Source organism: Rhamphochromis longiceps, linkage group LG17, assembly GCF_057381845.1.
Source record: "Rhamphochromis longiceps isolate RC_006_pf linkage group LG17, R_longiceps_female_GT1.1, whole genome shotgun sequence".
In the NCBI taxonomy this organism is placed as follows: Eukaryota; Metazoa; Chordata; class Actinopteri; order Cichliformes; family Cichlidae; genus Rhamphochromis; species Rhamphochromis longiceps.
In genome coordinates, this window is record NC_140573.1 from 36254745 (window position 1) to 36267994 (window position 13250).

Sequence of the window (13250 nt, forward strand, 5' to 3'; positions counted from 1 at the left end):
ACAAAACTGAACAGAAGTGATTGTTATTAGTTTTGATGCATCTAGCACACTCAGTGCAACACACCTGAGCTCCTCATCTATAAAGTTGGGCCAATATTGTAAAAGCCTCTGTGTCACTTTTAACAACCACCTCAGTTTAAATAAGCATGTGAGTTCAGCTGTTCAGTCTTGTTTTATGTAGCTACGGAGATTCAGTAAACTCAGCTCAATTATATTAAAAATAGAAAAAAAATCTGGAGATTGTTATACATGGTTTTTTTCCTCACAAAGGAGCATATCGCTCCCTCTTTAGCCTCCCTTCCTTTGTTATCTATTCATATTATATTTGATTTTAAGACGGGGCTCCAAAGTGTATTTTAGATTATCTGTTAATGTATGCTTATGGTCATAACTTGAGGTCCTAAGCCAAGGCTCTTTTGGCCATCCCAAAATCTCAGCTGAGAATCAATGGCAATCTGACTTTTTCTTTCAGGCCACATAGTCTTTGGAATCGAGTAGACAAGACAGACTAGCTCATTATCATCTTTTAAATGTCTCTTAAAGACATGTTTTTATAAGCAGGCTTTTTCTTCTTCTCCACTTTGAATTATTTCAGTGTTGCCCTTCATTACTGTTTTATCATCTTCCACTAGAAATTATTTTTAATTTATTTCCTTCTTTTTATTATTTGATTTTAATTTTGTCTGTTTTTCATTTGTAATTGCCCCCTCCCTTTTTGTCTCCTTCTGCTTCCAGTACACCTTATCCTTTATATGTTTTCACTTTTGTCTTCTTGAATGTTTTATTTGTTGTTTACTTCCTACGTTGTCCTCTAAAGCACTTTGAAACTTTAATTTGAAAAGTGAATAAATAAATGTATTACTAAGTTATTCTTTTTATATATTTGGTGTGAAGATCAATGTGTTCTCAGATCATTTGCAAATATAAAAAAAAAAACACAAAAAAAACTAAGCATAGACCTGGAGGTTCCAATTAGTTGAAGTTGGTGGTCGTTATCTTCATCAATTACACGTCTGACTCTTTACTCCTTATATTAATCTAATGAAGAATTAAACAGATCTATCAGTGGGAGCTGGTATCAAATGTTGACTTTATTCTAAAAGAAACTGAAAAGGGGAAAATGACAAGCCTTGTTCAGGAGTCAGTGGCGGTCCTAGCCTATTTGGCACCCTGGGCGAACACTCCCTCTGGCCCTTGTCTGCCCCCCCCCCCCCCCACACACACACACACAAAAAAAAACATATTAAGGATTGTACATTAACATAAAACTGTTGTCGGAACCACACTGAATTTAACATTTTATGCTTTGTTTTATTGCTTTAGTGGAGGTGCGGCCGCCTGTTGAGGGGCTAGGCACGTGAGGTGGAATCCCCTCCCCGATGCAAGCGAGTGTACACACCGGCCATAGGTAGGTTGCACCATTTAGAGTTCAGTGTGAGTGACAGTGAGGTCTGCAGTGGAATTACACGGGTGAGTAATTGGTGGCACCCTTGGGCACTCCTCCCTGTAGGTTGCCTCCTCAAGTGGCCAGTCTCCACTATTTTGTTTAGTTAGTTTTTTTCTTTTAATCAAGCTGTGATTGTTTTATTTATTTATTTATTTAGGACAGTGCATGTTAATGAACATAAATGTAAAAAAAAAAAAAAAATTACATGAATGTAAACATGCCAGATTATAGCCAAAGGCAAATTTCCATCTGTTGTCCTTAAACATAAAAAAAATTGACATAATAATTCATAAAAATTCATCATTTTAGGGTACCATCGTGGTAGGGAGTCTGGTCATTTTAATCATTGGTTGTTAATAAAGTGTTTTAATTAACTATCTTGCCGTCTCAACCCTGCTACCTTAGGTACCTTTCTGATTTTACAATTCTATGCTTTTAGTAGTTCTTCTTAATCAATTTTGATTTGTAAAATTTATCTGTCTCACCTCTGCTGTTAATAACGAGTCTGTGGGCTTTGGTAGCCAGTGTAACACTTACATTAGCTAGAGAAATCTTTCCTGGAGTGTAACTCCCTCCCCCCGGTGGCGTTGTCAACATCTTATTTATCGTCCCCGGTTATCCCTCATTCGCGCCACCACAATATTAAAAGCTGTAACATAATGTGTTGTTCGGAGTTTAGTCTGTTACTGTTACTAGTTTTACCATGTCTCCTTGGAGCAACTGTAACCCACATGATTTCCTTAGGGATTAATAAAGTATTCTGATTGTTTCAGGATGACCTGCCATTTTCCAATGACACATCTTCTTACCTGTATCTTTTGCTCGTTTCTCCTCCTCTACTTTTCTCTTTTTTCTAAACTGAGCACCTGATGACTTTGAACCTTTCTTGTCCATCTTTCATTGGTTTTGATTTTGCACTCCAGTATGAACACAAATCCCCCAACTCGAGGATCACCACAACATAACGTAATAGACCTACACCTTAATTCACAGATTCACTTTGTCTAGAGTTTATTTCTGGGATTTCACACAACCCAGGATTCAAATCATGAATACATAATGGACTTGGATTTACAACATTATACATGAAATGCGCTCTATTTGGAAGCAGCTGGCCCCCTCCCCTTTCGACGGGTTATGTGTGTGAGACTTTAAATCATCAAACTGTAAATTATAAATTTTAAATTGTTATTGGTCCCTTTACCCCTAGACCTAAAGTGTATATTTATTTTCTTACTCTTCTCATACCGATGGGTAGATGTACCGATGGGTAGATGTTTGTTTACTTGCACTGCTGTAACTGGAGCATTGTCATCTCGTCTCTATATATTGTACTGTATATAGCGGAGATGACAATAAAGTTTACTTTGACTTCAGCACAGCAGCAAGCAGGCGCACCGAGGGCTCTCGCGCTCACTTTTCCCATACAGAATTTCGAAAAAACATCGGTGCAAATTTTAAGACTGTATCATTATGTCTGGTGTTTTCGTGTTTGTTGGTTTGTTTTTATTTTGTTTTATTTCACGAGTTGGTTATTAGATGCTGCTCCAGCCAGCCAGAGAATCCCCCGCCACCCTGCCCTCTTCCCTGTGCAGCAAGCAGGAGCACCTCGCAAACGGAGGGCGCCCTTAGTCCTAGCAAATGTGCGGCAGAAAACCGATCGGTGCCTATGCCATTCCCAATATGCACTGGCACGACGTCTGGGCTGCATGAGTACGAGCATTTCTTTCTTTTTTTCTTTTTTTTTTTTTGCCGATGCCCATGATGCCAACCACGATGCCGCCCCGGGCAACCGCCCGTGTTGCCCGTATCAAAAACCTCCACTGTCAGGAGTGTTAGAGAAATGGCATGAATGAAGGGATCCAGCCCTTTATGTCTGCACAGTCACAAATGCAATCCAGGATGTAGACATGTAGGGATGTTTTATTGTCAACAATCAAGTGAAGCTTTTATAAGCAAAACCTGCACAAAGTTCTGTGAACTGAGGAGATAAAAATCAAGTCCTTTCAAAATAATGGAAAGAAGAAAAAGAAAAGGAACAGCTCTTCACCCAAAGCTCCTTCTCTTCTGCCAAACACAGTAGTGCTTTTGTTATGGCTTGAATATGTAAGACTGTTACTGGAACTGGCACACTGGCATTTATTAATAATTTCACTGCTGACAGAAGCAAGAGAATGAATGAGGAGCTGTACAGACAGTAGTAATTTTCTCTGCTCAGATGCCGTCAAAGCACAGAGGTGGAATATATCTTCCAGCTCTAATTTTTGAGTATGATAGTTTATTCATTTATTTCTGTTGTGTTCATTTTTTTTTCTTTCTTTACATTTCACAGTTTTAGGATTTTCTCATAAATGTTGTGTTTAGGTGCAAATTAATCGCTGACAGAAAAAGGCAACAGAATGTCTCACTTTGGTCTGTATTGACCACTGTCCCAGCCAACATGTATATATGGGCCCCACCTGGTTTTTGCTCGGGCTGGATGGGTACCATGTGGGCATGGGCTCAAACTGGGCTTTTTGTATGGGGCCTACTTGGGTTCTTCACATTAAACCCATATGGGCCATCCCAAGTGAGCACTTTTAGTAGGTCCTAGCTGGGTCAAACATGGGAAACACTTAACTTGGTCCAAAATGGGAAACACATGTAGGACCCACTTGGGTTTTCCACCTGGGATAGACATGGGCAAACACAGTCATTTAAGGATAGGCTGTTGTTGTGTGCCCCAGGTGGGGCAAAGTTAGGTAATCAATATATGTTTTAGTATCGATGACACAGGTGGGCCCCACCTGGTCAAACTAAATGGGTCGCACATGGGCAAATGCAAGTCAGACCCTGAAAACATGTCTATGTGGGCCCCAGGTGGGGCAAAGTGAGGTAATCAATATATTTTTTTAGCACTGATGACATAGGTGGGGCCCACCTGGTCAAACTATATGGGTCGCACATGGGCAAATGCAAGTCAGACCCTGAAAACATGTCTATGTGGGCCCCATATGGGTTATGTTAAGTTAATATGGGCATATATTTTATGTGGGCTCAAGATTGTTTAGTATATATGGGACCCACTTAGGTTTCTCACATTAAAGCCATATGGGCAAAACCGAGTGGAAACATATAGTAGGTCCTGGCTGGGTCAAACATGGGAAACACTTCACTTGTTTCAAAATGGGAAACACACGTAGGACCCACTTGGGTTTTTCACCTGGGTTAGACATGGGCAAACACAGTCATTTAAAGAAAAGCATTTGCTGTGTGCCCCAGGTGGGGCAAAGTGAGGTAATCGGTATATATTTTTTGGTACTGATGACATAGGTGGGGCCCACCTGGTCAAACTATATGTGTCACACATGGGCAAATGCAAGTCAGACCCTGAAAACATGTCTATGTGGGCCCCAAATGGGTTGTGTTAAATTAATATGGGCATATATTTTACATGGGCTCAAGATTGTTTAGTATATATGGGACCCACTTGCGTTTCTAACATCAAATCCATATGGGTGGGCATCCAATGTAGGTCCTAGTTGGGTTAGTGATGGTAAATGTGTACATTGGTTCAAAATGGTAGCACATGCTTATGTGAGGATTCTTCTTCTGTGAAGAGCCTGAGAAAGTGTTATTTGAATAAAGGAGGATTTATTCCAAACAAGCCCATCACAGATTGCGCACAACCCAGGGAGTTCTGAAAGTCAAATTGTAAAAATAATCTCAAAAGAAAGTATGAACATAACTCTCTTTTATAACCTGCAGACGGCACCCATGTGGTACCATTCTCTAAGAAATCACCCTAACTTTAACATATTTGGCACAACCTCAGTCTATCACTTTTGCTACCCTTACGTACAGTCAGATGTTCTTGACCCTTCATTTTTGACCCTCTCAGTATTTAGCCTTGGCTAGCAAATGTACTCAAAGTCCACATTGAGACCTCAAGATGTTATGTGTTATCAGACACTACAACCCAGCTGTCAAGTGAGACTATAGGAACTTTGGTGTTTTTGAACATTCAATGTTACTCAAAACACTCTGCACACTATTCCAAATAACTGGTTTGAAACTGGTTACTTTTTAATTTTAGATTTCATTTTATGTACTTAATGTGAACTCTGCATGGTAGGCTGCATGGTGAGGCTCAGATAAGATAAAATAAGGACTTCATGATTCTTCTTAGGTAAATTCACTTGTCACAGCAGCAATAATAAGTGATTAAAACGGACACAAGAGTAGAAAAAAAGAAAAGCAAAAAATACGAATAAAAAACCTAAGATAAAAGTGAATTACACAGACAAAATCCAGATTTGGCATTTGCAAATTAAGGATTACTGGTTGTTCAAACAATTAAGACTATTTACTTGAGCAAACATGCAGTTGAGGATTTTTAGTAGATCAGACACACTCTACTGTATTAGAGAAAAGACAGTTAGTTACATGGAAGATGGAAGTTTTGGTTAATCAGATCCAGTAAAGCTCCTGAAGTATATTACCGATCTGTTAAAATGTTACTCTTCAAACTTGTGCCCTCAAATTATATAACCAGAAATAATTTATATTTTCTTTGAACTAGTGGAAAGGAGAGGGAATGGGGTCTTTCAAGCAGTCACACTTCAACTGTGAAACTCCCTTGTCCTTATGGTGTATTGACACTATTGAAACTTTTCAAAACCAGTCTAATGTTAGAAGAGCTTTTAGGTAAACTGTTATTCTTCTTCTTATCATTATTATATTTTTATTAATTATATTTTTATTATGATGTTGATTTGGGTGACACTTTTTGATAAATATTATATATTACTTTTTAAAACATATTAACCATCCCTATGCTTAAAAAACTTTTAAAAATAAAATTGTTCTTTTAAACTTGTGCATTGTTTGACTTTTAAAATTTTTGTATCAGGTGTAAAACGACTTTTTAAATAAAGTTGTTTTTAATGTGAGCAGCTCCTATTGGCTCGTTTAAAAAGAGGGAGGAGCAGATTGCACCGCCTAGCGTCTAGTCTTCGCGGTCTTTCGTCTGTAGCGCCTTTTCTCTCCCTGGTGTTTAAGAACGTGGAGGACAAAAGGATACCAAAGAATCGAAAACTATGACAAAGGTAAATACTTAAAGTTTGATACGTTTTCATCAATGGTTATTTTAGTAACTTTCTATAGTCGTCCTAAACGGTATAAGGGGGAGAAGCATAACATCTTTAGCTAGCAGGTAGAACTGGGTTAATTTGCTGCATTGTCTTTGGCAAACATAATTTAAAGTTAATTAAAAAACTCTTACTGCCTATATTCTACTCAATAAAGTTCATCTTATCTTATTCTGTTTTCATTGCACCATTCTCTCTATACAGTTTTTGAATTTACACACTATAACGTACACGGCAGTTTTTTTCTGTGCTTCTGCAACTGTTTCTTGGGTTTTCCTATAAGGTTTTTGTAATTAATTAAAAAAATTTATATTATTTTTTTGGCTTTAGTGGATTCCTGCTCAGCTAACTCGGCCATTATGCACTACCCAGTAAACAAAATGGCTGAACAGTATCTTAAATGTCTGAACATGAGCTAGTCATACCATGTTACGTAATATTCATGTGCAGTGTAGCAAGGTGATTGTTTAAATTACAGGAGTAGATGCCTGCAGCTGAAACGGTTTTCTGATCTGAATACGGTAATGTTACCAGATATGCATTGTACTATGGGAAAACGGTGGTGGATCAGTGTGTAAAAAGCCCCCAAAAGAAACACACAGCGTCTTTAGCTCAAACACTGTCTGATCACTCTCTTAGATACTGTGCTGTTCCATCTAGTTATTGGTTACTGAGAAATGTTAGGTCATTAATTAATTAAGAGAGTGCAGCTGTTCAGATCAGATGGTGGAGTAGGAAAATGCAGAACATGTTATTATAGCTGAATGCTGTGTAAAATACTAGTAATAAATCTAACTCCCATTTATGGCTTTTACTACTGTGGGGCTAAATAAAAAATTACAGACATAATGAAATCTGCTACAATTACAAAGCTTAAGTTTAAAACAATTATTATATATTAAGCATTTTTTTGCTCTTTTTTTTTTAAATTCTTTTTGCTAATAATGGACTCAATTTTATTATCAACTTCAAAGACCTATTAAACTTTTAAACCATTAAATCCAGGAAATTAGATGCCCGTAAATGTACGAGACCCTCTTTATGTCTAGTATCCCCAAATATTTAATAATCCTTTCTAAAAGTACACAAATTTTGTTCTTTTCAATTAAATATTGCATGTTCAATGTATTCTTGAGCAGGTAAAAATTCCACTAAATTAGTTTTTGCATATTTTTAAGTATAATCAAATTTTTATAGTTTGCGAGTACTTTTAATTTGGAGATTTTGCCACTTGATTTGAAGTTTGGATAGTGCTTTATAGTAATTTGTAAATGTTTTGAACTCATCTGGCTTCTTAATAATTTAATAAAAAATTAACAAGCCATGTAATAATTTGAAAACCACTAGGGACCACTTATAAAAAAGTAATTCCTTTTTTACTTAAAGGAATTTAGGATTTATGTCTGTCAAGTCATTTGTTCTGGCATAAGTCACCATTTTGATATATCTTCCTGTGACTTTAAAGTCTGTCAGCTAGTTAGATACATTTTTGCATTGCTAGTGTTTGCTGCTTGAATTAGTCAGTTTATCATATAAACACATGCAGTGCCTTTCAAACTTTTAATTACACTGTTCATTTTGTGCATTAGTAAGAGAATCTTTTATATTGAATTATCCTGGGAAAAAACAAAAATGTTTGTATTTTCTCATGCACTTTCTTTCATTTCCTTATCACGTTTAGATTCTTCAAGATCACAAGCACCATCTTTGACATGTAAGTAACTTTCATATTATTTGTATTACTTATTATTATTATTATTTTTGAAAAGTGATGGTCTTTGGGGCATCCTTTTTTTTTTATTGGTATTAAGTATATATATTTATTTAGGCACAGGAGGCAATGATCTATTTTAAAATTTAACATTTATTTAATTTTCATCTTTTATGCTAACAATAATGCCAACAGTGTTCTCTTCACTTGACCCACAACTCTGACAGTTTTGGTCCTCTGCTCTCCTCACAATTGGCTGATTTCCATCTGAGCTGCTACTGTCAACTGCATTAAACTGATTTTACATTGCCTTGTTATTCTAATGTTTATCTGCGTTTTGGACTCCAAACATTCACACCTGCTGTTAGTAACCAGAGCTCACAAGAGTGTAAGGCGTGTAGTTCAATAAAGTGATCGATGTGTTCACTAGCTGATTTCAATAAACCGGTAACTTATCAAATCCATATTTTATAGGAAGTACATTACTGATAAAAGTGGTAATAAACACGGTAACCAATAAAAATTTAAATTTCCTGTTATAAAAAAAAATACTGCAGTGAGCTCGGTTTTCTAACACCAGGTGTGAACATCTACAGTCTTTAAGCGCTGGTAAAGATTTAAAAATAAAAGCATTCAATAACATAACATTAAACAGTAAATTAGTTTGATGGTGTTGACTGCAGCAGCTCAATGTTAATCAGCTGATGGTGATGGAAGCAGATGAGCGTTTTTCATCATGGTTGTTAGTGATGTGTTGGTCAAAACGAAACGGCTCTTTGAAGTGAACGTCACAAGCGTGTTTTTTCTCTCTCTCTCACCCTCTCTCTCGCACTTTTTTTCCGCTTCACTCCGCATGCGAGCCTTGTGCTTTGCGCTGGGAAGAGGGGGGAGGGGCGGTTGTTACACACGCAGTAGCACAGTAACAGAGCAGGAGGGAGAGAGAGAGAAAGAGAGCCAGGGACAACAACGTCACATTAGAAAGGTATAGTAATCATCCACAACTATTTTCAATTGCGGATGATAAAGGATTCAGAAAGTTTATTCATGCAGGCCCATATGACAGAGAATGTGCATCTTCTGTTTGTTTTCATATTATAATTTATATTTAATTGTGTTGTGGTTTGCAGTGTTTTGTGTTGTTTCACTTTAAATTTGTTTAAAAGGAAAAAGCTGAAAATTTAAATAGTTAAAAGTTGAAATGTAAATAGTTGTTTTTTTTTGTATTATATGATTTATTTATTACATTTTATGTGGAGAGAATAAATAAAAGTATATTTACGGTGGCTGCTAGAGACAAAGCACGTACAAACCCCAAAACACGTAAAAACTCCATAGCACGTACAAACTCCAAAGCACGTACAAAACACAACAGAAGTGCTCCAGGATGCTAGGCACAGTGTTGAGATTTTGTTACCTAGTGGCTACACAAGCCAGGAAGTACCAACGACCGGATTTGGTGTGTGGTAGTAACAGGTAAATGAACAGCTTTTGGAATTTTTTATGAATATATATGAGTGCTTGTGTATAAATACACAAAAAATACACATATGATTTCAATTGTGTAAATTAAGTGATCTAGATAGCTCTGTTTTGGAAGTTCAGTTGACGCTAGAAATGGGTTTTGGAGTTTGTACATGCTTTGTCTCTAGGGGCCACCATATATATTTATATATAAACATATATAAATAAAACCACATTTCTTTTTTTACATTAGTAATTCCTTTTGTTCATAATTTTATATTGTTGTTAATAATAAATTAATTAAAGCAACAAAACAACCTGAAGAGCCGGTTGGGAGCCGAAAGAGCCGGCTTTCTAAAAAGAGACGAAAATCCCATCACTAGTTGTGTAATATGCTGGTATTGATATGATCAAAAATGAACTGAGTTGTTTCGTATTCTATAGAAATTGTACATCTAATTAATAACAAGGCTTTCTGCTGATGTTATTAATTAAAAATTTATTGTTTTATTTTTAAGCAACAACTTTTTAGCATGCAATCAGTCCATGCTGTACAGGACAGATTTGTAAACTGTGCATACAAAAATAGACTATTTTACAAAATTGCTCTTTCAACAAATGTAAATCACAGCAGATTTTTTTTGTTGTAGGTGCACTGTCACAACTAGAAATGTGGGGGGAAGTCCTCAAAGTTGAAGGCAGAACAGGAAAATACATGGAAATAACAATTTTCCTTTAAATGGTAAATGGCCTGCATTTTTATAGCGCTTTTCTAGTCCCTAAGGACCCCAAAGCGCTTCACACTACATTCAGTCATTCACCCATTCACACACACAATCACACACTGGCGATGGCAAGCTACATTGTAGCCACAGCTGCCCTGGGGCGCACTGACAGAGCACATCAGTAAAGGTCGATCTGGATACTTGATAACTGTTGGTATAGGTATGACATGAATTTGAATCTCCATTATCACAGGTTTTAATTGGGAGGGAACATGCAGATATACAGGAGGACTATAAACAGCAATTCCTATTGCATACAACTGTTTTAGAAAATACCAACAACACTGTTAATTTATCACTTGCTGGTCTATAGACTTTACAGTGTGGATGGATGGAAAATCCATCTGGCTCCACTCTGGCTGAATTGGTGCTACAAACAACTCTGCGCTCGGCTTTCCTGGCTGTGTGTGGATTTATACTTACACATCCAAATTTTGACCCTATTTTTCTTCCTTTCAGCTGATTGGTCAATTTCATGTCAATCACCAATTAAACAATCCAATCAGAGAACATCTCCAGAAGTTGATTCTGTTCATCTGGACGTAGCATTTTCAGTGGGAGAAAATGCTGCAAGCGCTACGTCCAGATGAACAGAATCAACTTTTGGAGATTTACTTACCTGGATGATTGAGCATGCATCAAGACAATCAGAGAACAGATAGGTTTGGCTGTTGGAGGGCTGCATTACGGAGCTTCAGGTCCTGGAAGAATAAATTCCCTTTTACATACCAGACCAGCATTTTTCTTCATTAGCACGAAGGAAAACAGTCTGTGCGTGTCAGAGTTCTGTGGTTTTTGTGTCACAGGGCTTATAATATGTGTAAAAATCTGGCCAGGGACCATCACATCACACTGCTATCATATTTTTCTGTTGCTATCATGTTTCTTTTCTGAGATGTTGTTACTTTTATGACAGATGTAACGAGAAATCTTCCAGAAAGTTAAATTTTTTATTCTAATCAAATATTTGATTCTGATAACAGATAAAGATTTTTTTTTTTACTTTTGTTCTGCTATTTCATAGTTTATACAAATTTTGGCCAATTCCTATTTATTTTAACCCTTTAGCCCCCAAAAAGTCGCCAGCGACAGGTTTTTCCAAACCTGTCTCGTCAAACCTGAGCTCTGCCAGGGGCCCAACACGCCTGGACTTTTAGAAGAAAAGAGATGTCCGAAAATAAACCACAGGGTCAAATACTTAATTTTGTTCAGTGTTTTAGAGTTATTAATTTGAATTGACTAATTTAAATATTTTATTCATGTACATTTTGATTGCCTTTAGTAAAAATGGCAAAATTTCAATTTCTTTTTTCTTTCTGTTATTAATCCTTGATTACATTCATATAGTATACAGTAGAGGAAAAAACCTACCAGACCTACCAGTTATCCTGCGTAACATTATTGGGGATAAAGGGTTAAGGAAGCGGAATTAATTTTTTTAGTTTAGCTTGTGTTTACTACCATTTTTTTTTTATCACCACACAGTAAACATTAAGTAATATGTAAAGTGTCCATTTATCCTCCATTCCGGTCCATTATCTTAAGCTTAGGCTGCTGCCCCTCGACCCAATCCGGTACTAAGTAGAGAGGCCCAGACTTCGCTCTCTCCAGGCACTTGGCCCAGCTCTTCCGGGGGAATCCCAAGGCATTCCCAGGCCAGCCGAAAAACATAGTCCCTCCAGCATGTCCTGGGTGTTCTGGGTCTCTTCCTGGTGGGACGTGCCCAAAACACCTCACCAGGGAGGCATCCTAACCAGATGCCAGTATCTAATCTGTCCTTTTTGTATGTTCCCCTCAGGTTGCCATGGTAGCAGATACAGGGGAAACAAGTGTAGACGATGCCACAAGAAGGATGATGAAATTCCTCATATCACCTGAGCTGGCTGTGGAGTACAACATGCTTGGCCGACATGGGGAAAAAAAGTTCAGAGATTTGCGTCTTTTTAATGTTGTGTATGGTAAGTTAGTTTCACTTGAGACATTTGAACTTTAGAAAACTAAACTTTTTTAATAAAGTGTTTGAAAGTGTAACTGAGATTGGTTATCATGCAATTTGTATATATTTTTTGAGGCAATAAAGTGAAATAAACATTGTTCTTTGAAAATCATCACCAAATGAAGTAAGCTAAGATTAACTTTACTTTGGCTTGCCCGTTTTTCTTCTTCTTCATTTGCAGAGGCACTGAAGAATTATTTAACATCAAAAGTCAACTTGCAAGAAGCAGAGAAGGCTCTGTCCAAGTGGTTCAGTGGAGCTAAAGACAGAGGAGGACCGAGGGCTGCAAGGGTACAAAATAGACTTACGGCTCTGTAAAAAAACAAACCCTGCTGATTCAAGATAAGCTTTTGAGTTTTCCATCTGACTTTTTCCCCATGTTGCTACAGTTCCAAATATCTAAGGAATTTTGCTGTAGTTTGACATTTCTAGTTTTTAAACGTTTACGCACTTTGGAATACAGTTACGTAAAATCACAGTTGTTGGACAAAATAAATGTGAAAAATGTTGTTTTGTGTACCCTCGTGATTTTTGAAATGGTTTTATTTACAAACTAGATTTTGTTTGCGGTCAGCTTTAATATATTTGGTGTCTTTGTGTCACAGAACCCGTATTAGCCGTCTGAAAAATTGATTTTGTGACTGTTTTACTACATGGGGCCCACTCAGTGCCAGAACTTAGGCAATTCAAACTAGAAATAAGATGCAAATACAGAACCCAC

General features: G+C 37.0%; 1 long non-coding RNA gene across 1 annotated transcript; it reads left to right on the plus strand.

The window, feature by feature from the left end:
* Window positions 1-6413: 6413 nt before the first annotated feature.
* LOC146650093 (uncharacterized) lies at window positions 6414-13038 on the plus strand. The gene is made up of 4 exons (XR_014908302.1): window positions 6414-6534; window positions 8258-8290; window positions 12332-12491; window positions 12711-13038. It is a non-coding gene; the product is annotated as an uncharacterized LOC146650093 (long non-coding RNA).
* The last annotated feature ends 212 nt before the right edge of the window (window positions 13039-13250 follow it).